The sequence below is a fragment of the Haematobia irritans genome, chromosome 3 (assembly GCF_050003625.1).
Source record: "Haematobia irritans isolate KBUSLIRL chromosome 3, ASM5000362v1, whole genome shotgun sequence".
Classification (NCBI taxonomy): Eukaryota; Metazoa; Arthropoda; class Insecta; order Diptera; family Muscidae; genus Haematobia; species Haematobia irritans.
In genome coordinates, this window is record NC_134399.1 from 44446673 (window position 1) to 44471761 (window position 25089).

The following is a 25089-nucleotide window of genomic DNA, read 5'->3' on the forward strand; positions in this document are numbered from 1 at the left end:
TACGTAGCCCAGTGGATAGTGTGTTGGCTTACAAACTGTATGGTCCTCGGTTCGATTCTCCGTGCAGGCGAAAGGTAAAATTTAAAAAAATTATAAAAGTGAATAATTTCTTCAACATTATTTGTATTACAGAAAAAGGTGCCAAGAACTAAAATATTTCGTGGAAGTGAAAATTACGAGTATGTTAGGGAATGAGCACAATCGTCTTTGGGAAAAATTCTTCCAAGCATATAATATTTTTGGGCTCAAAATGCTTCCAAACATATAATATGTTCACATAACACAAACATATTAATGTTTCGGCAGTATCCAATAATATATGTGCTTCCTGCAAAATATGTTTGGAACATATGTTAAAGAAGCGATTTTTTCTGAGGGTGTACTTGAAACATAGCGTAATTTCTACGGACTTTGATAGCATATGAAAAAAAGCTGAAAAAGCGAAAAATTAAAATTTGCTTCGTAGAGTCAAGTACAAAAAAACCCAAATTTAAAAAAGAGTGGTGTATTTAAAGTATCCTTACTCGAATTCTCCGCTTCTTTAGCTCGGAATCAATACCAAAATTGTTAAAGTAGAGACAAAATCTTTGGAAACGATCATGCTTTTTTCAGTGTATAGTGCCCTTTCGTTAGTTTTATGAAGATCCCTTTGTAATTTTTATATTTTCCACTGTTTTTTTTTAATTTCCGTTGTTTGAATATTTTGACTTACTCGTCCTACGTTCCGATTTGTTTTGACGAAGCAAAAAAAAAATTGTGCCCATAATGCGAAAATGATAAACAAAACTCATGCTCTTTTTTTAAATGTCTTTTCTCTTGGTTCTGAATGAGTATTCTCTCCGAATACTCATTTTAATATTCAAATTAAATAATATTTTCACTTAAGCATATCACATTTTTTCGTTTGGGAGGAAATAATTATTTGTTTGCGTCTGTATTAATTCTTTGCGTTTATATATACGCTCAAACAAAGTTTGTTTCGAGATTTTGACATTGCCTTTAAGATTTCGGTATAGATTCCGATGATGCGATGATACGCCATCTTTAAAATAAAGTCATTTTCTAGTGCCTTATCTTGCTTTAAATCTAAACTTTATACATTCGAATACATCTATCATTAATCTAATTTTCATCCTATTTTGTGATACTTTAGCTAAGTTATGCATTTACAGATAAATTTTAGTGTTACAATCTTAATTATAAAGGGTGATTCTTTTGAGGTTAGGATTTTCATGCATTAGTATTTGACAGATCACGTGGGATTTCAGACATGGTGTCAAAGAGAAAGATGCTCAGTATGCTTTGACATTTCATCATGAATAGACTTACTAACGAGCAACGCTTGCAAATCATTGAATTTTATTACCAAAATCAGTGGCAGAAAATCCGCTTTTTTATCGACAAATTTTGTTCAGCGATGAGGCTCATTTCTGGTTGAATGGCTACGTAAATAAGCAAAATTGCCGCATTTGGAGTGAAGAGCAACCAGAAGCCGTTCAAGAACTGCCCATACATCCCGAAAAATGCACTGTTTGGTGTGGTTTGTACGCTGGTGGAATCATTGGACCGTATTTTTTCAAAGATGCTGTTGGACGCAACGTTACGGTGAATGGCGATCGCTATCGTTCGATGCTAACAAACTTTTTGTTGCCAAAAATGGAAGAACTGAACTTGGTTGACATGTGGTTTCAACAAGATGGCGCTACATGCCACACAGCTCGCGATTCTATGGCCATTTTGAGGGAAAACTTCGGAGAACAATTCATCTCAAGAAATGGACCGGTAAGTTGGCCACCAAGATCATGCGATTTGACGCCTTTAGACTATTTTTTGTGGGGCTACGTCAAGTCTAAAGTCTACAGAAATAAGCCAGCAACTATTCCAGCTTTGGAAGACAACATTTCCGAAGAAATTCGGGCTATTCCGGCCGAAATGCTCGAAAAAGTTGCCCAAAATTGGACTTTCCGAATGGACCACCTAAGACGCAGCCGCGGTCAACATTTAAATGAAATTATCTTCAAAAAGTAAATGTCATGGACCAATCTAACGTTTCAAATAAAGAACCGATGAGATTTTGCAAATTTTATGCGTTTTTTTTTAAAAAAAAGTTATCAAGCTCTTAACAAATCACCCTTTACTTGATACTTCAAAATAAAAAAAATATTAAAAAAAAAACAACCTTTAACCAAATAAGCGAAACCCTCCAAATACTTGAAAATTTTTTCTTTAGTTTAAAGACTCAGTTCATTTAAAGATCATTTATTAAAATTTAAAAAATTTTCTTCTCTTTAACCAGAAGAAAATTTTCTTACGTTGCCAATAGTACGAGTATGTATTATGGCCATGAGTTTAAAGTTACCAATTTTTTTCCCCTAAATAACAATTTTTTAATTCTAAAGCCATCACCATAACCATGTACTCATTAAATAAAAAGTGGTTCATATATTTGTAATATATTTATAAGTATTATTTTTTTAGATCAATACATACATTTTATTGAAAAGAAAATGTCGTAAAATATCAGAAGAATTAAATTTTTGGAGGTGTTGTCGTCTTAAGTAGTAAGTTCGCCTCTACTTACACATATGTTCGCCCAATCAACACTGAAAAAAAAGCATACTCGGTTCCAAAGATTTTGTCTTTACTTTAAAAAATTTGGTATTGATTCCGAGCCAAAGAAGCGGAGAGTACAAGAAAGGATACTTTTAAGACACAATTCTCTTTTAAATTTAGGTTTTGTGTACTTGCTTCTAGGAAACAAATTTTAATTTTTCACTTTCTCAGCTTTTTTTCTTCATATGCTATCAAAGTCCTTTAAAAACGAGTTAACGGCAACTTTATTTTCCAAATTAGGACTCGACTTCCAGTAGAAATTATGCTATGTTTGAAGTAAAAAACATCTTTAGTATAAAGTTTTGAAAAACATGTCCTATATTTGATTGATTTTTTGCTTTGTAGTCAAGATGCAAAAAGACAACAAATTTAAAGACAATTTCATTAAATTTAAAGAATTTTTCTGAATTATTAAAGTCAAGTTGACCTTAGCCTATAAATTTTTTCTTTCATGTTAAGATACCCATTTTTAAGTCAAATCACTTAATTATAAGGACAATACGACTTCATTGAAAAGCTTATCGACTTTTGGACAAGGAAAATAACTTTATTTTAGAGAAATGCGTCTTCTATGCTAAGCAAAATTTGTATTCGTATTTTAAAGACATGAAATCTTTGACCTTACGACAATATTTTTTTCAGTGCATTGACGCTCCTTTAAAACTGAGGGCACGAATTTTCACTTTCTAAGACTTCTGATATTTCGCCTGTTGATCTTTTGGAGGAGATGCGCCGTATTCTCTTAAATGTAGTGTTAATTCCATGGAATATATATAGAAAAACATGTTTTAATATAATAAAACTTTAATATTACTTACCTCTTAAATATTGTATGCTGCCTCCACTTACATTTTTTAAATATTTATTAATTTATCTTCCTCTTCACTTTCTTGTGAGGAAACAATAAATAGTTCGCTATCAATTATGGTCAAAGTGCACAATAATACTAAATAAAAGAATTTGCAAACAAAATGCAAGTGAAGCGAAATAACACAAGCTCGAAATCAAACATTACACACATAAAGGAAAAACTTTTATTTTGTATTCTGATTTGCTAAGGGAATATCAAGTTAAAATTATTTTAAGCCGACTATGGCTTAAAATAAAAAAAACTTATCTGTACATGTAAGAGAAATAAACAGTTTTCGGGGGTTGAAAATCTGTGAGAGTATCGAGGAGATCAAACTTTACTTTGCGCTCTTATTAGCTAAGTCTCACAGACGAATTAAGTAACAATTTTCTTGTTTTAACTCAAAACAAGCTTAAATCAAACTTTAAATACTTGAATTGCACAAATAAGCACAATTTGTACTTAATATGAGTATAAATTTGTATTTTGCACACTTGAAATGTTAAGTGCTAAAAATAAGAATTAGAAACTTGTTTTAGAAGTCTACTTTTCTTTGGATGTATAGGCTACAGCTTATTTTGAGGATTTCGCATGTACAGGCTAAAACATATTTTGAAGATTTTGCATGTTTGGTTTAAAGTTTTTTGAATAAAGAAAATCTGGGTTTCTTTGACGAAACCCATATTTGACATTTATTTATACACGCAGAGAAGGAATATGATTATCTAATCAGCTTTCAAGAACAAAATGTTATTTTAGGATGGTGACCCCGTAACATGTTTGTCGCAAAAATGTTGTTTTTCATCAAACATAACATGCTTGCCGAAATCAGATTCACAACTTCCGAGAAAAAAACATAGGTGCGACAAACATGTTACATGGCAACCATCCAAAAATAAAATTTTGAAACATGTTTGAGGTTATCATATTCTTTCTCTGGGTGTACATGAATAGCTTTGTTAACGACATTTGAAAAATGAGATATGTGTCCCACTTTTATGTTTATAGAGACTATATTCAAAGCTAGATACCTCTCTATAAATTGTCCATATTTTAAAGAAGCTGCATCTTTGGCTCTTTGGCTCGTTACCTGGGGATTGTACTGGACTCGAGGCTAAATTGGCTCGAGAATACGCGTGTCAGAAGCTTGTTGGGGAGCGGTGGGGAATGAAACCGTCCCTTTTCAACTGGCTGTACACAGCTGTAATCAGGCCAGTAGCTGTGTATGGATGTCATGTCTGGTGGCCCATCACTAACCACCACAATCATATACAGAGATTGGGCAGGATAAATAGAACGGCCCTTATCTACATGACCGGGGCGATGAGGACAACGGCCACATCTGCACTGGAGGTATTGATGGGGATATGCCCACTGGACCTGCATATTAGGAGGACTGCGGAGGTCATACTGATCAGACTGAAGGGTCTGGACTCTTTGGAGAGCACGAGCTGTAGACACACTGAACTGATATTGTATGCCGGACGACATATAAGAACGGACTATATGGCGTCATGGCACATGTTTGAGAGTAACCTGGAATCAATTATCCCAAGCGTAGAGGACTGGGACGAAAACAGGATACACTTTGGGAATCTCAACATCTATACCGACGGCTCAAAAATGACCGAGGGTGTAGGCAGCGGAATATACTGCAAGGAGTTAGAACTTAAGGAGTCCTTTAAGTTGGACGAACAATGCAGCATTTTCCAGGCCGAGATATTTGCTATTGCAAAAGCTGCTGAACTTATATCGATGAGGCCGTTATTTAGATGCGATATCAGCATTTTCATCGATAGTCAGGCAGCTATAAAGGCCCTGTACGAACATAAGGTCAAAGGTGGTCAGCCGCTGTCGTAGAGAGCTTAGGGTTCTCACTGAACAGCATAATGTAACTCTGTGCTGGGTACCTGGACATTATGGTATAGCTGGGAATGAAGAGGCAGATATACTGGCTAAGAAAGGCGCAGGTGGTACGGAAAACGTCATTTCGGACGTTTTTCCTCCGCTCTCTTTGTTTATTTACAGGGTCAACAGCAAATATGAAGATTTATGGAAGAGACGATGGGCTTCTTCTATTGGCTGTGAACAAACCAAACTGATATGGGACGAAAATAATATTAGGAACTCCGAAGTCTTGATGTCATTGCAGAGGGAGGATGTCAGGGCTATGATAGGCATCAAAACGGGACACAACACCTTGGGAAAACACATGGTAAGGATAGGTCTAGCGAATGATGACATTTGTAGGTGGTGTCTGGACCCCGATGCTACGGAAGATTCTTTTCACTTCCTGTGCCAATGTCCAGCACTATCTTTCAGAAGAAACAAGATACTGGACTCTTATTTCGTTCAGGCTATGACCGACTTGCGAGTATGCAGTATGAGGAATATCCTCGTCTTCATCAAGTCTTCGGGGTGGAGGAACTAGGCGCGTCCAAAGGATACATTATCATACGATAGACTCATTCCGGCCGGAAGTAGACGGACACGAGGAGGAAGATGGAAAGAAGTTAGAGATATCGCAATGGACCAACTATGGTCTAAGTGGACACAAACCTGCAAGTTCGGATTCGTGTCAGCCTCCATAACCTATCGACTTATGGACACGGTACGAAGAGAGCCAGAATTGAAATATGGGGGTCGCTTATATGTGGGCTATAACAATTATGAACTTGATATAGACCAATTTTTGTGTGATTGGGGATCGATTTATCTGAGGGTTATATATAACTATAGACCGATATGGACCTAGTTAGGCATGGTTGTTAACGGCCATATACTAGCACAATGTACGAAATTTCAACTAACTGGGATGAAATTTGCTCCTCCAAGTGGCTCCAAAACCAAATCTCGAGATCGGTTTATATGGGGGCTATATGTGATTATGGACTGATATGGACCACTTTTAGCATGGTTGTTAAATATCATATACTACCACCGCGTACCAAATTTCAACCAGATCGGATGAATTTTGGCACCGGAGGTCAAATCTGGGGATCGGTTTATATGGGGCCTATATATAATTATGGACTGATATGATCCAATTCCTGCATAGTTGTTGGATACCATATACTAACATCACGTGCTAAATTTCAACTGAATCAGATGAATTTTGTTCTTCCAAGAGGCTCCGGAGGTGAAATCTGGTGATCGGTTTATAGGGGGGCTATATATAATTATGGACCGATATGGACCAATTTTTGCATGGTCATTATAGACCAGATACTAAAACCATGTACCAAATTTCAGCCGGATCGTATGAAATTTGCTTCTCTTAGAGGCTCCGCAAGCCAAATCGGGGGATCGTTTTATATGGGGGCTTTATATAATTATGGACCGATGTGGCCCAATTTTTGCATGGTTCTTAGAGACCATATACTAACACCATGTACAAAATTTCAGCCGGATCGGATACAATTTGCTTCTCTTAGAGGATCGGCAAGCCAAATTTAGGGGTCCGTTTATATGGGGGCTATACGTAAAAGTGGACCGATATGGCCCATTTGCAATACCATCCGACCTACATCAATAACAACTACTTGTGCCAAATTTCAAGTCGATAGCTTGTTTCGTTCGGAAGTTAGCGTGATTTCAACAGACGGACGGACGGACATGTTCAGCTCGACTCAGAATTTCACCACGACCCAGAATATATATACTTTATGGGGTCTTAGAGGAATATTTCGATGTGTTACAAACGGAATGACAAAGTTAATATACTTCCATCCTATAGTGGAGAGTATAAAAACCTGTTCACAAATTATTTAATTTAATTTTTAATGTAATTTTTTACTGTAATGATATAATATTCCATTACTAACCTATTACAGTAATTTATAAGATTAAACATCTTGTTGTGCTAGGAAGCCTAAATAAATAAATAAATATTTTAATTTGTAAACGAATGTCAACAAAATGAATTTTTAAGTACTAAAGATACACATAGACTTTGTTAATTTTCTTGGTAGACAGGATAACCTACATCACTGTTTTACGAACCACAAAAGAAGTTACAAATTTACTGGTGAGGAACCTCAACTCCAATAAACCACATATGGAACAGACTCCTCTTGGTGTTTTTACTCCTTTGGTTTTTTCCACATGGGTTTATCTATTTGTGTGGATTGAATTCCCTGTGAGATTCTATTCCACAAGTAACCCCTCTCGTCTCTTTTAGCCAAGTAACTCATTTGGTCTTAGAAGATCTCTGCGACTTAGAAAAACAGTCCACAACAACAACAGACAATCTGTCACAATGTTCCACACTTCCAGCTCCGTCATCACGATCAGCAAGTGTGTAGGAACACCTCTTCTTCTTAAGTAGCCTTCCTTGACTACAGCATAAGGCCTACAATAGACTTAAATATAGTCTCCATAAATTATAATTGCGATACAGATCTTATTTATCGAATTTTCGTTCTTTTTGCAATATATGTACATGTTAACAAAAGTATTAATTTACAAATAAATTTCAGTTTAAAAATCCAAATTATAACAGAAAAAGAACTTTCTACCAAAGATTCAAAATAAGTGTTACTCTATTTTGGAAGTTTTTTTTTTAACTTTGATCTAAAGATGCAATATCACAGTTAATGTAAAAATTACATAAAAAATATTTGTATTTACTATAAGGCATATTGATACACGACTTTAAGGGACGATCATTTCACTGATTCGTGTCATAAATTTAAAGAAAACAATTTGTTAAGAAAAAATTCTGAAATTCCATTTAACTAAAATTTCTTTATTTTAAAGAAGCTTGTTCTTAACTTTAAAAAAAAATAAACACTATAATGCTGCAGCCTCTTAAGCCAGTAGGATTGTTTGATTATTCTAGCCACAATCGTTGTAAACAATTTCAAATATTGCATAGTGCTATATTAAATAATAATCCCTCCGAGATCCTAACACAATTTGATGTTATACATTGAAAATCAAAGGCACTTTTAAGATTAGCAAATGCTTTCGATGTGCGGAAAAAGATTTGTCCAGGCACATTTCTATAATAATGAAAATAGCTGCAGATGGCGAGATGGACTTATAGTTGCCCGAAAAAATTCTCTATGTTTTCTTAAATATTTCATGGTCGATTTCAGTTCGGTATTTAAGAACGTGATTAAAACCAACGATTTTTTAATTGACTTTTCGCAGGTGTGTGGTCCACAAACGACTTCAATCTTTGAAACACTATTAACATTGGGTGCAAGGGATTAGATTTTTTACGCCCGAAAGAAAACAGTGTCATTGTTTATGGTCTGTCCATTGTGCCCATTTCCATCACAGAACACGCAACAAAGGGAATACTTTAGCCATTGCCTTACTTTTCTTGCTCACAGATTTTTACTATCACTGCAGTGTCCTTATTGCGAAAAAGGGATCATTCATTTATGTTGTGTGTGGTTGTTTCCAAAACACCCATCATAGGCCACAGCATGAGACATGTTAGGCATCCATTGGTCATATCGATTCGACTGATGTTTCACGTCGTATTCTCGTGGTGAACGATAAACAGTTTAATTGCCATAGGCCAGCAGATCCGAGTTGTCTTCCCGTGGCACTCGGGTATATGGGAAGTATATTGAAAATTGATTTGAGTTTTTGGATTGATATGCTAATTTGTTGTATTGTTTTCCCATCAATTCTAATCGAAGGTGTCAATCAAATTGGTGACATACACACGACATATCTGTCACAAGTAATTTGCATAATTTCATGTGGGCCAAATCAAGCGCCGCGCCAACAGTCTATGCTGCGGTATTAATTTTTTGGGTAACACAAATTCGTTCTGCAATTGTTCTGAGGGCGATTTTGGTGGTTGATAGCTATGTCACAATTAGATCTTACTATGACTTGCAACTAAAGCAGTGTGGAAATTTGTTAATGACCTTTGTTCTTAAAATCCTTTAAATACTATAGGAGAGAGGAGTTAAATTTTAATACGAATGCAAAAGGCTTTTTGCAATCAAAATACACAATAGTTTCAAATTGTTTCTAAAACAAACTCTGGATAGTTTTGGGAAATTTCTTTCTATCCCAGAAAAAACTCCTATTACCAGGTATGAGTACAAGTATGCCAGCGCCAAATAGGTAATAACTTCTTCGTACATAGAACAGCAGTAATTCTTTTACATGGGCATGATATTGGAGGAAAGTACTTCGGTGCAAGCATACCAGCAGTCGAAAAATAAGTCCTTCGTCGCGAGCTCTCCAAAAATAATAGTTTCTGCTCTCATATCTATTTATAGTTTCGTATTCTCAGTCTTTTACTACCCCTTTATATTTAATTAATTAATATGGTACAATTTATACTTTGAAAATCTCTATGACGCCAGGAGGAATCGAACTCAGACCTGTAGTTTTGTAATTCAAAACACTATACCCTACCCCACGGTATGAATTTATTCAATGATATAATTTTGCAATATAAATTATCTACTATACAACTTAAGAAAACACACACACACAAATAAAATATGAATTTGTACATAAATTTGTACATTATTATAAATTTATAAACTTTTTCATAAAAAATGTGTACACCTACATAATATATTGTTTTCGTAAATACTTGTTATGAAATTATGAATTTTTTAATAATATATAGGGACGGTTTCATAAAATTAATGAAACTTTACTTAATATATCAAAAATACTGGTTTTCTCTTGTGAGAGAGCCACAACATAGAGTTACTCTCATGTGTATACAATACAAGCATATAATACTAGACAAAAAAACGAAACATAACGTTTTGAAGGCAACACGTGTGTTTGAGTTTTTCAGTACAGTTTGAGTCTCCGTCGCGATTCGAAGATTATTTATTGCTGTAAAAAAATTGACGAAAAAACAATATTAACTGGAAGCGTTGGTACTTATGTTTATAAATAATATAAAACATTATAATTATTAATTATATAATTATGTTCTTTGCTAGCTGGACTGGATGCGGGACTGGATGCGGGTTTTAATAAATGGGTTCATACATTTGACCAATTATGCAGGCATTAGGAATCAGGAATCTAAATGAAAAGTTGCATGTAATGCATGACGTTTTTATTATATATTATGTAAAAGTTCATATTTTTCAATGACAAAAATATGTATACTTCATTTATAATATTAAAAATTCCATTTATATTATGTACACATTCGTAGTCAATGAAAACGTGTATTTTTATTTTATGAATTGTTTTCATATAATTTATGAATCCCGTGTTTGGAAAATTTTTGTGAACACTATTCATAAAATAAATGTATTATTTTTTTTTGTGTGTGCAAGGGTATATTTTATTGGCATTATAAATTAATATGTTGCAATTTCTGAAATGTAATTTTCGCTACTATTAACGGTGCCCACAATCGCTGTAGAGGTCATCCTATTCTATTAACAAAAATGTCAAGAAAAAAGCAAATTTTCAATGTAAGGACTAACACGGGCTATAATTAAACAAAAATGCAGAATAAAACAATTTTCTATAGAAATACAATTTTGACAAAATTTTCTATAGAAATAAAATCTTGACAAAATTTTTTATAGTAATAAAAATTTTACAACATTTTCTATAGAAATAAAATGTTGACAAAATGTTCTATAGAAACAAAGTCTTGACAAAATTTTGAATAGTAATAAAACTTTGACAAAATTTTCTATAGAAATAAAATTTTGGTAGATTATTTTTTTGGGGATCGGCTATATATAACTATAGACCGATATGGACCAATTTTGGCATGGTTGTTAGAGATCATATACTAACACCATGTACCAAATTTCAGCCGGATCGGATGTAATTTTCTTCTCTTAGAGGCTCCGCAAGCCAAATCTGGGGATCGGTTTATATGGGGGCTATATATAATTATGGACCGATGTGGACCAATTTTTGCATGATTGTTAGAGACCATACACTAGCACCATGTACCAAATTTCAGCCGGATCGGATGTAATTTTCTTCCCTTAGAGGCTCCGCAAGCCAAATCTGAGCGTCGGTTTATATGGGGGCTATACGTAAAAGTGTTTCGATATGGCCCAATTGCAATACCATCCGACCTACATTAATAACAACTACTTGTGCCAAGTTTCAAGTCGATAGCTTGTTTCGTTCGGAAGTTAGCGTGATTTCAACAGACGGACGGTCGGACGGACATGCTTAGATCGACTCAGAATTTCACCACGACCCAGAATATATATACTTTATGGGGTCTTAGAGCAATATTTCGATGTGTTACAAACGGAATGACAAAGTTAATATACCCCCCATCCTATGGTGGAGTGTATAAAAACAGAGTCTCAGCAGGATTCGAACCCGGACCTCAAGATATTATTTTAATTACTGGTTTTAATAAAAGGAGTCACTTTTGGTCACTAGTGCTTACCCAGTTTTTGCTGGGATGATACCTAATGAAGATGTCATATAAAATACCAAAGTCATAAATAATAAAATGGTAAAGTGGAGCGGAACTTACGCTTTTTTTTGTAAAAGTTCAAACTTTTGTCTAACAAGTAAAAATTTAATACAGTACTGTGTCTATAAATAGAACAGTTTGACTGCACTGAAAAAATATTGTCGTGAGGACAAAGATTTCATGTCCTTAAAATACAAATGCGAATTTTTCTTGTCCAAAAGTCGATAAACTTTTCAATGAAGTCGTTTGTTTTCCTTATAAAAATGGGTATCTTTACATAGAAGAAAATTTTGTTTGACTAGGGTCAACTTGGCTTTAATAATTCTGAAAACTTTTTTTAAAATTAATGGAATCGTCTTTAAGATTGTTGACATTTTGTATCGTGAAGACAAAGCATAAATAGGACATATTCAAAGACGTTTTATACTTGAAAAATAACTTAATTTCTACTTGAAGTCGAGTCTGAAGTTGGAAATGTAAGTTGTCGTTAACATAAAACGTTTTTAACGGACTTTAATAACTCGTGAAGACAAAAGCTAGAAAAATAAGTAAATTAAATTTAAAAGAAAATAGTAAGGATTTTTTTGGAAGAGACGTGATAAACGTTGATTCTTTTACAGGATGTGAAAACAATTTCCTAAAGACTAATTATAAAAACTAAAAGTAATAATAATAATTCGCTGGCTAATTGCAGTTATATTTGTAGAGCATAGTTTTGGGCGACCAAAAATCGATTTAAAAAATTTTTACTTAAGAGTAACAAAGCCTTTTCTATATGAAGAGATGTACTAAAAATTTTCAAAATATAGCAAAAATAAAAATTTTAAAACAAAATTGATTTGTTTGGTGATAAAGGTTTGAACTTTTTGAAAGAATTCAAACAAACCGCAAGAAAATAACAACGTTTGTGTAACCCGTTTTTCAAACGTCTTTTTTCTTTTGGGTACATTCTCAGTCTAAATAAACATTCTTCATTTGAATGCATTTGCCAATTTGAATAAATTTGGACGATTTTCCCTATGACGAAAATGTTGCCTATATTTTACCACTTTAAATTTAAATTTGCTTAAATGCCACGTAAGACACATTAGTGGATATTCCTAATTCCTTCTCCCAAGATTGCAGCGAAAATTTTTATATCAAACATTTTTTTGTAAATGTTGCTGATTCTTGAAAGTCGAAAGTCCAAATATGCAGTTGAAAGTCTGTAGCTTCGCGCTCATAAACGATTCTTCCTTTTAACGAACATTTTGCATTATAGACAGAACTTTTTTGCAAGGTACTAAAGGGTATATTTCTACAATGATATTTGTGCCATTTACTATAGCCAATATGAGTTTCTGAACATTCTTCAGAATATTTTTTTTTTAACAGCTGACCAACATTTCTGTAAAATTTTGTGAAAGATTCGGGACGCTTCCTGCCTATCAAAGACTTCATAAAGTGTATATATTCTGGGTCGTGGTGAAATTCTGAGTCGATATAGCGATGTCCGTCCCTCCGTTCGTCTGTTGAAGTCACGCTAACTTTCGAACGAAAAAAGCTATCAACTTGAGATAAGTAGTTGTTATTGATGTAGGTCGGATGGTACTGCAAATGGACCATATCGGACCACTTTTTCGTATAGCCCCTATATAAACCGACCCCCAGATTTGGCTTGCGGAGCCTCTTAAAGAAGCAAATTTCATCCGATCCGGTTTAAATTTGGTACGTGGTATTAATATATGGCCGCTAACAACCATGCCAAAATTGGTCCAAACCAAACTATAGACCGATAGTTATATATAGCCCCCAAATAAACCAATCACTCAAATATTGGTCCATAGCCTCCATATAAACCGACCCACCATATTTCACTTCTGGCTCTCGTACTTGTTTATAGACTCCCCTATATATATGTTTGGGTGTAAAAATTATATGTTTGGAAGTCAAATTTTTAAACACAATATTTTTAAACTAGCATAACATGTTTGGAACATATATGTTAATATGTTAGAACATATTATGTTTGGGACATAAAATGTTTGTAAAAATAATATGATTGGATGCAAACATATATTTATTTAGAAATAGCCTATAAACATATATGTCTTTAGAAAATATATATGCTTGAAGCAAAATGTGTTTGGGGAATATGTTACAGTAGCGATTTTTTTGAGGGTGTATACCGGTTAAGAACTGTATTATATACGTATTTAATCTGCCTTTTGTTGTCTTAATATGTACCCCGTATGGAATAACTTTCAATTTAGGCGACAATGTTAAGAAGGTTTAAGATACCTTGCCATCGGCAAGTATTACCACAACCCAAGTAATTCGATTTGGGCTAAGAAATTTTGGAAAATTTCGAATTCGTCTCAAATCCATTCACAGAGTGATTTTTTAATTTGTCTTTAACTTGTTTTCTTTCTTTGTTCGTTTGATAAAACACCAATATTGTAAAAGCATATACAATTCTGTACATCTACACCTTTTCTGTAATGCAAAAAGGTTTCATTTGAAATGAAAATGCAATAGACGATGGTTGATATGTATTGCAACCAATTATAGGTTATCATTTCTAAACAGCTGGTTAGACAGCTGACAGATTTATTAGGACGGCAGCTCACTTTATTGTTTACAAGTTTAAAAAATAATTTTGATATAATGCATTAAAAAATAAAGTTATTCGTGATTAAATTTAAGTGTGATTTCTCTATATTTGACTGGAAAAGCACAAGTGGCTATCGTTAGAACCCTCCAGCATTTAAATTTGAATAAATCTTGTTTCTCGTACTATTGCTTGTTACCATGATACTGGAAGTGTTGCTTTGCGTTCAAAACAACACCAGAATTGATCCAAAAAGTGAAGGTCAGATATTTGAAATTCAAGCCGCTACACGCAAAAAAATAATTCTTTCCTCCCAAACGAAATTTTAGACAAACAAAGTTCGTTTCTCATTTGCTTTTCGCTATAAGGAAGTGTATTTGGGAGAAAAGTATATACTTTTTGTGATAAACGTTTATTCTTTTCCAGGATGTAAAAGCAATTTCATAACGACAAATTAAAAAAAATGCATTTCCCTCTAATTGCATTTTCCCTCACATCTTTCTAACATCCACGATGTTTTTTAGTTCTTAACACCTTTTCCTGTAATACCAACAATGTAGAAGAAATTATACGATTTTACAAATTTTAAAATTTTTTTTACCTTTCGCCTGGACGGAGAATCGAACCGCGGACCATGCACCTGTTATGGTCATCAATAGATAAATATCCATATAAGTTATATTTATATAGCATAGCTTGCGGCGCCCACGAACCGAATAAACAAAGTTTATTTAACAGAAACAAACATTTAGTTTGGCACCGTGGTGCAGTGGTTGCTACGTCCGACTTGCACGCACGTGGGTTCGATCCCTGCTTCGACCAAAAATTTTTTTTTTACATATATTCCAGATATGTTCGGAAGATTCCGAAAAAATTTTCAACATTACATTGTAGTATATTAAATTTTTTAAAAGTCAGAAAAGAACAGTGTTTGATATAAACGAAATGGACCGTGTTGTTGTTTCAAAAATAACTTTTTTTATTGAAAAAATAAAAATTTTGTAACAAACGAATTTTGTTGGTGATAAAAGTTTAAAATTTTCGAAGCAATTCAAAAAACTCTAACAAAAGAAAACTGTTTTCGGCACACGTTTTCCAAACGTTTTTTTTTTCTTTGCGTGTATATATCTTGCTCGTAAGGTGAACTTATTGCGAGAACTGATGCAACATATTTAGAAATTCCTTTTCGTCCGCATCATGACGGCTCATGCAGTATTCATTATACTTCTCGAACTGATTATGGCAGATGTCAGAAGTGATATCTGACGTCTTGGGACCAGGCATCAAGGATTTTATTGCAGGTTGACTATCTGAGTATATGCACCCAAAGAAATTTGCAGTAGGGACAGCAGAAAAGTCTGCTAAAACAGCAGAAAGTCTGCTGAAAAAGGGACAGCAGTCACTGTTTGCTGAAATAGAAAACATCTCCTGCTATTTTTTAAGCTCGATTACACTAAAACATGTTTTATTTTGGCTAAAACAAATAAAAATGTCAACTTAGGATCCTAATATCATTAAAACAATATTTTATGAACATCTATAGTATTTGACCAAAAATCTGAATATTTATCGAATTGAGACATAACAGCAAACAAAATGTTTGCTGATCGTATTTAGGAGCTTGTAAGTATATTACAGTGCAAAAATATACCAAAAACTACTTTTGGTTCTTAAATATGCTTTGCGGAAAAATTTATAACCTAAAAATTTTATAAATTGTTGTTCATTAGGCCCTGAAGTACAAAAATATAACAGCAGACTTCGATTGCTGTTTTTAGCAGACTTTTTTCTATGAGTGTGTGTATGCCAACATTTGCTGGAACATTACTTCTCAGCCAATTTGCCACCTCTTTTATTCATAATATTTCTGCCTGAACACTACTGTGATTAGGTAATCTTTTCGCTATTTTCAGATCCAGGTCTTTAGAATATACTCTGAAAACCACTTGTTCATACAATTTGGATCCATCGGTGTAGAAATATATCTATTCGCCGAGTTCTGTGTGCATCACCGTTGGTAAATAGGGTTTCAAAGTTTTTATTGAAAAGCGGGTTCACTAGAGTGGCACATCTGACTCTATTTTGAAGACCGAACTGTGAAGGTTCCTCATTTCATTTCAATTGAACAATGGCCACCAAAATCTCTGGATCCCAATCCGTTGGTTTTTTTTTACCAGGGAAATTTTGGAGAGTAAGGTTGGGATAACTAAATACGAATGTGTCAGTCATATCAAGACCACGAAAGTGCAGCGTGTGATGGCTTTGTCGGCCGTTTGAATGCCGTAATTCGTGCCAAAGGCAGCCTATTCAGCTAATCTTAACTTTACTTTGTTGCATTCTATATCTACCCTGTACATGTGTGATCACCGCACCATTCAATGGAAAATATCTGTTGCAATCAAGCTTTAAAGAAAATTGCATTAGTTCATAGATATACGACTTTAAGGGAGGAATGCAAATGTCCAAGATTTGAGTCCTAAATTTAATAAAAACAAATTTTTGAAGCAAATATTCTAAACTTTTTTTTTTTAATTAATAAAATTTCATTATTTTAAAGAAATTTGTCTATAATATTGTGTAAATTGCGCATCCTAAACTTTAGATTGCGAAATCTTTAATACCACGTAAATATTTTTGCCGAATTCTATAAAAATTTTACCAAGATTTGACAGGTACTTTTCTTATTACCTCTATACAAATGGAAAATGTTCACTATCGACCGGTGATTTGTTTCTTTTTTTTAAAGTTAAATTATGCAGCAGAAATAAACATCAAATACACAAAAGTTGTATTTGTATTTATATTTGCTACTACACTGTTTCTATTACAGAAAAGAATATTTAGTTTGGGTGAAGAGTATACACGGACAAAAGCCACTGTTTTTCATATATTTGGACATAAAATTTATATGTTTGGAACTCAAATTTTTTAACACAATATTTTAAAGTATAAGCATATTATGTTCATAAACTAGCATAACATGTTTGGGACATATATATTAATATGTTATAATATATTATGTTTGGGACATACAATTTTTGTAAATATATGATTGAATGCAAACATATATTAATTTAGAAATAGCCTTACAAGCGATTTTCGTGAGGGTGTAGTGAGAATGCATTTATCAGAAAATTAAATAAAATGCCTCAAAAATTGAATATGTTTCCTGCAAACAAACTTTGTACAGCAAATGGAAAATTGCAAATGGTTTTTGTAGGTCTAATATTTCGTTTGGGACGACTTATTATTTTCGTAATGTTAACTTTATTAACCTAAAAACAAGTATATACGGCCGTAAGTTCGGCCAGGCCGAAGCTTATGTACCCTCCATCATGGATTGCGTAGAAACTTCTTCTAAACACTGCCACCCACAATCGAATTACTTAAGTTGCGGTAACGCTTGCCGATGGCAAGGTATCTTAAAACCTCCTAACACCATCTTCTAAATTGTATGTAAGTCCATACGTGGTATATATTAAATCAAAAAAGATCGATCCAATACGTATATAATTCAGTTTGACAAAGTAGACATAAAATTTTGACAAAATTTTCTACAGAAAAAAAATTTTAACAAAATTTTCTATAGAAATAAAATTTTCACAAAATTTTCTATAGAAATAAAAATTTTCACAAAATTTTCTATAGAAAGAAAATTTTGACAAAAATGTCTACAGAAATAAAATTTTAACAAAATTTTCTATAGAAATAAACTTTTGACAAAATTTTCTATAGAAATAAAATATTGGTAAATTTTTTTTGGCTCGAGTGGCAACCATGATTATGAACCGAATAAAATTTGAACAAAATTTTCTATAGAAATAAAATTTTGACAATGATGAAAATTTTATTATGAACCGAAGAAAATTTTAACAAAATTTTCTCTAGAAATAAAATTTTGACAAAATTTTCTATAGAAATAAAATTTTGGTAGATTATTTTTTGCTCTAGTGGCAACCATGATTATGAACCGATATGGACCAATTTTTGTGTGATTGGACCAATTTTGGTATGGTTGTTAGCGACCATATACTAACACCACGTTCCTAATTTGAACCGGATCGGATGAATTTGCTCCTCCAAGAGGCTCCGGAGGTCAAATCTGGAGAACGTTTTATATGGGGGCTATATATAATTATGGACCGATATGGACCAATTTTTGCACGGTTACTACAGACCATATACCAATACCATGTACCAAATTTCAGCCGGATCGGATGAAAGTTGCTTCTCTTAGAGGCTCCGCAACCCAAATCTGGGGATCGGTTTATATGTGCGCTATATATAATTATGGACCGATGTGGACCAATTTTTGCACGGTTGCTAGAGACCATATACCAATACCATGTACCAAATTTCAGCCGGATCGGATGCAACTTACTTCTCTTTGAGGCTTCGCAAGCCAAATCTGGGGATCGGTTTATATGGGGGCTATATATAATTATGGACCGATGTCGACCAATTTTTGCATGATTGTTAGAGACCATATACTAACACCATGTACCAAATTTTAGCCGGATCGGACTAAATATGCTTCTCTTAGAGGTTCCACAAGCCAAATCTGGGGATCGGTTTATATGGGGGCTATATATAATTAAGGACCGATATGGACCAATTTTTGCATGGTTGTTAGAGACCATATACCAACACCATGTACCAAATTTCAGCCGGATCGGATGAAATATGCTTCTGTTAGAGGCTCCACAAGCCAAATCTGAGGGTCCCTTTATATGGGGGCTATACGTAAAAGTGGACCGATATGGCCCATTTTCAATACCATCCGACCTACATCGATAACAACTACTTGTGCCAAGTTTCAAGTCGATAGCTTGTTTCGTTCGGAAGTTAGCGTGATTTCAACAGACGGACGGACGGACGGACGGACATGCTTAGATCGACTCAGAATTTCACCACGACCCAGAATATATACACGGTTGAAAAAGACTGTTTTTCATATGTTTGGCTATAAACATTATATGTTTGGAACACAAATTTTTAAACACAATATTTTTGAGTGCAAGCATATAATGTTCATAAACTAGCATAACATGTTTGGGACATATATGTTAATATGTTAGAACATATTATGTTTGGGACATAAAATGTTTGTAAATATAATATGCTTGGATGCAAACATATATTAATTTAGAAATAGCCTATAAACATATATGTGTTTAGTAGCTTGGAGCGCTATTTAACAGGGAGCGATATTGAATTAAGTTGGTGGTTGTTGCTTGTTATTACAAAATTAACATTTTATTTTTCCTTGGGCAATTGATCAGCTACTTCTTTGATCCTTACAAACTGTGTGGTCCGCTGTTCGAATCCCCGTCCGGCAAAAGGTAAAATTAAAATAAAAAAAATCATACAATTGAATAATTTCTTCTACAATGTTTGTATTACAAAAAAAGGTGCTAAGAACTAAACAATCTCGTGGAAGTTAGAAAGATGTGGGGGAATATACAATTGGGCAGAAACAAAATTTTGAGCATTCAGGTCGAAAACCTATGTTGTTAGCACCTATATTACCTGTTTATTTTCATAATTCATTATGATTGTAAATATATAAATAAATAAATAAAATTTTGAGCACAATATTGTTTGGGAGAATTTTTTTAAGCATATAATATTTTTGGGAGTAAAATGCTTCCAAACATATTATATGGTCACATAATAACATATTGTTTTTTGGAAGATAACATTATTGAATTTGGATGCAAAAATACAAAATGTTTGGAACTTAGACTACCCAAACATATATTGTTTAGACCAATATGCTTTCAAACATATTATATATTGGTAGAGATCAAACATATAAATGTTTGGGCTATACCCAAAAATGTATATGCTTGAAGCAAAATATGTTTGGGAGTATATGTTACAGAAGCGATTTTTTGTGAGGGTGTATACTTTATGGGGTCTTAGAGCAATATTTCGATGTGTTAAAAACGGAATGACAAAGTTAATATAGCCCCATCCTATGATGGAGGGTATAATAATTGCAAAATCGATTTTAGATTTTCATCTAATTTTTAATTTTGACTATTAAAACTCGATTTTAGTGTTTTCTGTTTTCATATTCATTGGTTTCAATTTAATTGAAAAATACCGAGATATTTCTTCATTTTTATTTATAGAATTCTATTACCAATAAGAATAAAAATATTGATTTGATTAAGTTAAATATCAAATTGGTTTAAATGAATCCTTTGTGTTTTCAATTTCCTTGAATTTATTTTGTGAAATAATGATAAACGATTCGTACATGTTAAAAATTTTATACTTAACATTTTAAAAATATATTAAACAAATTAAAAAAAAAATTAACATGTTTGACTAGAACACTAATTTTTGCATTTCTCTTCAACTCGCAAAAACAAAATAGATTTCATAAAATCGAATATTTTGTATAATCATTATTTCTATGAAATTCGATTACGAAAAATCGAATTTTGGATGCTAAAAATAATCGAAAATCGATTTTTGATTAAAAGTCAATAATCGAAAAGTCGAAAAATCGATTATTGGTTTGTACTATAGATCCCTACTTCTTCTTCCAAATAGCAATAGAATAAGTAGGTCATCAGTGCATCGGACGTCGAGAAAAAGTATATTTTAGAGAGGTTATAGTGGTTGGATCATCGCTGAGTTATATGCATCAAATCAATAAAGAGACAATGATGAAAAAGTTGTTATTTTGTTTGGTAGGCTAAGTAATTATCGGACCACCCTACTACGACGGTATCAATAGGAACCCTTTGGTTGCACAGGCATAACTTGTTATCTGATTCAATTGGTTAAGTAGTCCAATAAATTCATTTTTAATTGAAATCACGAAAATTATAGTATCAATCACAGAATTAATTACAAATGGTTTTTTATTTGAGACAATCAATTATTTACCATATTATTTTTTATTTTTAATTATTTTACCTTTAAATTAAATAGTTTTCTTATAATTTTATGAGAGTTCATACGCATTGGCATTTCTTATGAATTTTTCAATTAACATATAGTTGGATTTTTCTTTGGATTTGAAATTTCCGAACAAAATATTCAATTGTATTGATATTTGGAAATAGTTTTTAATTTAATTCACACATAATGTTTTTTATTTGAAGTGTATAGATATATACATTAGATAGGGTCGCGAAAAAAAGTTCATGCAGTCACCCCCCAGTTTTGTAGCATATTTGAAGACAATTTCAGAACACTAAAACTTTTTTTTTTTTCGTGCACCCTACGACCCCCCGAAATGCAATTTACTGTACTGTGTCGTCATTTGAAGTCCGATCGAAAAGAAACGCATATCGTTGTTCATGGTTGATCAGGGGCTATATTTCGTGCATTGGTCATTTTTGACTCCGACGTCAAATTTGATTTTTAATTTTTTTATTTCGCTTCGTATACCCCTATGATGCCCATTTCTTATAACCATTATAAAGATCTTATCAAAATATGAAACTTTTGCTTTGGAAGTATTTAATTATATTCATAAACAAAAATGTTACAGAGATTTTAAAAAGTCAATAGGTCACCCTACACCATCAAATAGCTTTTGCTGTGTTGTCATGATATCCGATCGAAACCACATGCACATCGTTATTCACATCTACGAAATTAATTTGAAAGGTATTTAATATACACAAACTGTTTATCTGTAAATTTCTAACCGTATCATTGTATACATACTCGTTGTGTGCACTACGACATTTTCTGCGTTATGCAAAGTTCTTGTGTTTTTGCTTGAACAACTTGAGAGCCTACTGTTTTAAAATCTAACAATCAATCTAACAATAAAAGTAAGTGGTAACGGAATTGTGGAAAATTACGAAGATCGTTATGCTGCTTACACATTGGTTAAATTTCTGCCTTTCAACATCTGACTACGCCGTATTTTTTTTTGCGTTTTCTTGTCATCTTCACAATGGTGAGCAATGTTGTCACATGAGTAAATACTTTAAACAAGAAAATATTAGATTAGATTTGTATTTGATTTGAGTACATTTCATGTTTATTAATTGTACAATTTTATTATGCGGCTAACAACTTTTTAGAATTAATTTATAACAAATCCTGTCTAGAATCAAGTTTACTATGTTGTTGGCGACTTTTAATTTTGGATATTATATAACGCAATCGTTTATCGTCTGTAACATGACTAGTAGATTCATTTTTAACCTGCTTTCTTTAAATATAAAAGGAATTCAATAACTTGATGATTTGTTGGTAATTTAGTTTTGTCGATAACCCGAGCTTCGAATTTCATTTTGTTTTCACTTTTTTCAAATACTATCAACAGCCTTCTCTCACAAAAATATGGACAGACTTAAGAAATCATGTAGCGAAAGTGTTTGTTAGATTTTTTGCTAGAACAATTTGAGAGCCTACTGTTCTCAAATTGTTCTAGCAAAAACACATGCACTTTGCATAACGCTGAAAATGCCATAGTGCACACAACGAGTATGTATACAATGATACGGTTAGAAATTTACAGATAAACAGTTTGTGTGTATTAAATACCTTTCAAATTAATTTCGTAGATATGAATAACGATGTGCATGTGCTTTCGATCGGATATCATGACAACACAGCAAAAGCTATTTGATGGTGTAGGGTGACCTATTGACTTTTTAAAATCTCTGTAACTTTTTTGTTTATGAATATAATTAAATACTTCCAAAGCAAAAGTTTCATATTTTGATAAGATCTTTATAATGGTTATAAGAAATGGGCATAATAGGGGTATACGAAGCGAAATAAAAAAATTAAAAGTCAAATTTGACGTCGGAGTCAAAAATGACCAATGCACGAAATATAGCCCCTGATCAACCATGAACAACGATATGCGTTTCTTTTCGATCGGACTTCAAATGACGACACAGCACAGTAAATTGTATTTCGGGGGGTCGTAGGGTGCACGGAAAAACAAAAGTTTTCGTGTTCTGAAATTGTCTTCAAATATGGTACAAAACTGGGGGGTGACTGCATCAACTTTTTTTTTTGCCTTAGGCCGTGACCCTACCTAATATACATCCTTACAGACAATATGCACATTATTACTTAAAATAATATTTCTTTTTAACGATTCTCGATTCTCAGCCAAGTTTATAATATTATAACATTGATTCATGTAGATCCGTCAGGCTTTAACTGTAAATAAAAAAAAATTGCAAATATCATCTCATCGGCTTAACTTCAACTTAAAAATTTTCGACAGATATATACCTAAAACGGTTTAAAAGTTGGTAATCTAACATTTCATTTAATGGTAAATTCTTAATTGGTTACGTTTTTAACTTCAACTAACTTTTTATCTATAGATATATTATGGAGATATTTTTTTTCTGCGTTAAAGTTTCAATTGAGTTTTAAAAAATTTTGAATTAAAAATTTAATTGATTTAATAAATTTTTTAATTGAAACAAAAAACAATCACAAAAATTAATAGCATCAATTAATTTTTTAATTGGGACAATTAATTTAAATTGACTTTCAATTAATCAATTAATTTCGTGATTGAAAGCAAAAAAACTAAATTTTGTGTGTATGTGTTGTGGCCGTCGTAGAGTTATTAGTCCATTCTGATGATTCGATGTAGCCTAGAGAATGACGAAGTTAGCTTTCTGGTTCTCCTTGGCTATTCCAAAGCTTTTGACACTGTAGATCATTATATGTTAGGAGTAAAACTGCGGAATTTTTTTCAATTTTCTTTCTCGTCCGTCAGTCTGATATGTCTTCGTTTTTCTTGTGATGTGGATATTGTAATAAATAACGAACAATTTGTTATTGTACCTCATGCTAAAAACTTATACCCTGTTTCTGTATGTCGAACGAGAGTATTTCAAATGAAAAAAAAATATTTGGGTTTCTCTATGTCGATAGGCAAGTCACTTCATATTTTGTTGTCGAGTACCAAACGAACATATACAATAAGTGTCAAGAAAAAAGTGAAAACAATTTTGAAATTTGAATCAATTCTCAGGCTAAAAATTTGAAAATACTCATTGTTGATAATCAATTTACTCTCATACAAACGATATGAACTTTCAAAAATACAGAAACCCAAATTGATTCGAATTCGAGTGACTGCTTTTCAGTCGACTGGGTTTTCGTTCGACATACAGAAACAGGGTATTATACCCTGTTTCTGTATGTCGAACCAAAAATAATAAAAGAGGAAGATGGGAGATTGGCTTGCGTCATACCAAATGTTGCATTTACCAGATTAGTTTAATACATGTTTGTAATCTTTTAGTTGTTTTTCGTTTTTATTTTTTAAATGAAAATTTTAATTTTCTTAATGAAACAATGTTAAATTTTAGGCAACAACAAAAAAAAATAAATTTTTCCCTTTATGGAAATTTATTTCGTGCTCTTAATTTCGTTTTATTTGCATTTTAATGCTATGTCAATACTTGTCGTATACGCGTTTGGTTCGAGTATTAAACTAATGTGGTAAATGGTTTGATGTGCTCAGTAGCCAATCTCCCATCTTCCTCTTTCATTATCTTTATGTCGAACGAGAGTATTTCAAATGAAAACAAATTATTTGGGTTTCTCTATGTCGACAGGCAAGTCACTTCATATTTTGTTGTCGAGTAGCAAAGGAACATATACCAAAGACCATAGAAA

General features: G+C 32.9%; 1 long non-coding RNA gene across 1 annotated transcript; it reads right to left on the reverse strand.

Moving 5' to 3' along the window:
• Positions 1–21919: 21919 nt before the first annotated feature.
• LOC142229934 (uncharacterized) lies at positions 21920–23153 on the reverse strand. Its single transcript, XR_012720532.1, has 2 exons — positions 22147–23153; positions 21920–22066 (listed from the first exon to the last, which is right to left on the reverse strand). It is a non-coding gene; the product is annotated as an uncharacterized LOC142229934 (long non-coding RNA).
• Positions 23154–25089: the final 1936 nt, after the last annotated feature.